This window comes from Notolepis coatsorum (genome assembly GCF_963971535.1).
Source record: "Notolepis coatsorum genome assembly, chromosome: 14".
NCBI classification, from domain to species: Eukaryota; Metazoa; Chordata; class Actinopteri; order Aulopiformes; family Paralepididae; genus Notolepis; species Notolepis coatsorum.
The window spans coordinates 110,644,311-110,648,044 of NC_140178.1; the positions used below are offsets into that span (position 1 = coordinate 110,644,311).

A 3,734-nucleotide genomic window follows, 5' to 3' on the forward strand; every position below is an offset into this window, starting at 1 on the left:
ACTACCACGCTACCAAAGGGTTAACCCTTTCACTGTGACAATTCAGAAGGTTAACCATTTCACTGCCACACGACAAAGGGTTAACCCTTTCACTGTCACACTACAGAAGGTTAACCCTTTCACTACCACACCACAGACGGTTAAACGTCTCTGTAGTGTGGTAGTGATAAGGGTTAACCTTCTGTAGTGTGGTAGTGAAAGGGTTAAACACGTCCGTAGCTAATAACATTAACAATGGGTTCATTTCATTTAGTCCATGTGGTAACGGGTCAGTCTGTGATTGGTCACAGCTGTGTTCACCCATATGGGACCCTTCAGAGTGTGTGCTGTAGGGCTGACCTCCAACAGTCGAATAATAGTCGACTAATCGGTCGAAATGAGCCGTAGTCGACTGCCAACCTCTTAGTCGAATGCCAAAGAGAAATTCAATAAATATATATATATATTTTTTGTATCATTCTTTCCAAAAGCAAAGACACCTAAAAGCGTGGCTAACGCTAATGGCGCGCATACCAGTGAGGCTAACTGCCTAAGAAAACATGCACAGAGGCACTGAAAGAGGATTTCACACACTAGACAAATATCAAGATGTATCCATCAGTGGACCAATTGCATGCTTTCACAGAGGACAAGGAGCCTTCAGTCGACTCCTTCAGACATTAAGCACCGCCCACAGCCCAAATGGAATGATCAAAACAATTTATAATAATAATATTTATTATAAAAAAAAAAAATCTGCTAATCTTGGCCAATCAAAGTAGACTATACAAATCCTTAGTCGGGGACGGACGGGCCTAGTGTGCTGTGAATATGACCTGTTTCATAGAAAAGCCCTCCATATTTCCAAATCCAAAACTGCTGATTTCCCGTCTCCCTCAGTTCCACACGGCAATGCGGATGCTATGAATATTATATGAATATAGATCTACATTCGGCAGCGTTCGCCAACTTAAAGGTGCTTCGGCGTGAAGTAAAAGCAGATTGCCTGGAACAGCAACCTAAGGCTTATGATTACACAGGTTTAAATAGAACTAAACATTTTCGCAGACAATGGTTACAATTCAACAGCAATGGATAGGCTATGATTTCTGTCACTTGCAGCTACTTTGCTATGATTCCAGTGATTTGACTTCAGATCATGTCCCAAGATCAGCTTGTGTCATATCATTACATGGTACAGAAGCTTGTGCTGTACTGATCATACAGCAGTGTCACAGAGATGGAACGTCTACAAAATTAATGATACAGTTGAATTATTGATTATTACAGTTGAGTTGAGAGTATTCATCATGTCTAATAGTAATCTGACTTCCATTCTTCCTCCACATCTGGAAGAAAAGAAAACAGAAAGAGGACAGTCGTTAGAAACAGGAGTGGGTTCCTCTCTCTCTGTCTCTATTTCTCTCTGTCTCTATTTCTCTATCTCTATCTGTCTCTTTCCCCCTCTCTGTCTCTATTTCTCTGTCTCTATCTCTCTCTGTCTCTTTCCCCCTCTCTCTGTCTCTATTTCTCTGTCTCTATCTCTCTCTGTCTCTTTCCCCCTCTCTCTGTCTCTATTTCTCTGTCTCTCTCTGTCTCTTTCCCCCTCTCTCTGTCTCTATTTCTCCCTCTCTCTTTCTCCCTCTCTCTGTCTCTATCTCTCTTTCCATGTATATCTCTCTCTTTCTCCCTCTGTCTATCTCTCATTCTCCCTCTCTGTCTATCTATCTCTTTTTCTCCCTCTCTGTCTATCTCTTTCTCTCTGTCTATCTTTCTCTTTCTACCACTCTCCCTCTCTCTGATCTTTCTCTCTGTCTATCTCTATCTACCTCTCTCTCGCCTAACTGGATCATTGTGTACATCCACACATAAGTGAGTGGAGGTTGACTGGCTACTTTCAGGTGATGTACAGTACTGCACCACGTTCACACCCCCAAGTCATTGGGATCGACTGGAAACCACTCGTTTCTTGATCCTCTGTTGCACGCAACAGTTGCTTCTCCATCAAAGACAAATAATTACACAGAGAATTGTGGTTTGGTGAACTAGTTTGGAAGATGAACCATTTCACCACCACACTATAGATGATTATCCCTTTCACTACCACACTATAGAAGGTTAACCCTTCCACTACCGTCTGTAGTGTGGTGATTGAAAGGGTTAAACAGCAACGAGACTTGAGGGACTTGAGGGATTTCAGTTGAACATGGAGAGACTACAGCACATCTGACTGCTATAAGAAGATCATGTCTGTGGCGTGAAAGACACCAGGTAAGTCTAGAGACGAGTAGATGAATGATCATCAATACATGGTATTGGGAACATTATCACAAGACTCCATTTACTGTAGCCCAGTGGGTAAATCACTGGTGAACTACAAGCCTAGTATAATATATTATTACTGATGAGCTACAAGCCTAGTATAATATATTATTACTGATGAGCTACAAGCCTAGTATAATATATTATTACTGATGAGCTACAAGCCTAGTATAATATATTATTACTGATGAGCTACAAGCCTAGTATAATATATTATTACTGATGAGCTACAAGCCTAGTATAATATATTATTACTGATGAACTACAAGCCTAGTATAATATATTATTACTGATGAGCTACAAGCCTAGTATAATATATTATTACTGATGAACTACAAGCCTAGTATAATATATTATTACTGATGAACTACAAGCCTAGTATAATATATTATTACTGATGAACTACAAGCCTAGTATAATATATTATTACTGATGAACTACAAGCCTAGTATAATATATTATTACTGATGAACTACAAGCCTATTATAATATATTATTACTGATGAACTACAAGCCTAGTATAATATATTATTATTGATGAACTACAAGCCTAGTATAATATATTATTATTGATGAACTACAAACCTAGTATAATATATTATTACTGATGAACTACAAGCCTAGTATAATATATTATTATTGATGAACTACAAACCTAGTATAATATATTATTATTGATGAACTACAAACCTAGTATAATATATTATTACTGATGAACTACAAGCCTAGTATAATATATTATTACTGATGAACTACAAGCCTAGTATAATATATTATTACTGATGAACTACAAGCCTAGTATAATATATTATTACTGATGAACTACAAGCCTAGTATAATAAAGCATTAAATGAATGAATGAATGAATGAATTTATTCACACACACACACACACACACACACACACACACACACACACACACACACACACACACACACACACACACACAATATATTACATGTACATATCTTCATGTGATACAACAACGACACAATTGTGTCCAGGTCTCCCAAGAAACTATTTAAAGCTTTTGGAGGGAGCCTGATCACAAATATAGACAAAAATATAAACAACAAAAACAAGAACAAAACAATTGACCACCACAGATACCACAAATTTTTCGATGAAAGAGAGACATCGAGAGGTTTTGTATCAGATTTTTATCATCAATTACTAACGGCCTCGTATGAAACCCTCCACCTAGACTCAGTCTGGAGGAGGGATATACCAGACCTAGAAAAAGATTTTGATTGGCAAGAAGCCTGGGCAAATGTTCGACTTGCATCAAGGAACCCGGACCATCAACAAATCAATCTTAACTATATTCACAGGACATACTTGACTCCTATAAGACTGAACAGAATGGGTCTTAAACAAGACTCCAAATGCTCCTTATGTACAAATGGGGACGAGGGGACATTTATGCACATGTA

At 38.2% G+C, this 3,734-nt stretch overlaps 1 long non-coding RNA gene across 1 annotated transcript in view; it reads right to left on the bottom strand.

Moving 5' to 3' along the window:
* Positions 1-785: 785 nt before the first annotated feature.
* Positions 786-3,734, bottom strand: part of LOC311240161 — a 4,551-nt gene continuing 1,602 nt past the window's right edge. The window contains exon 3 of the long non-coding RNA XR_014620474.1: positions 786-1,328. This is a non-coding gene — a long non-coding RNA (uncharacterized lncRNA). The remainder of the gene's footprint in view (positions 1,329-3,734) is intronic.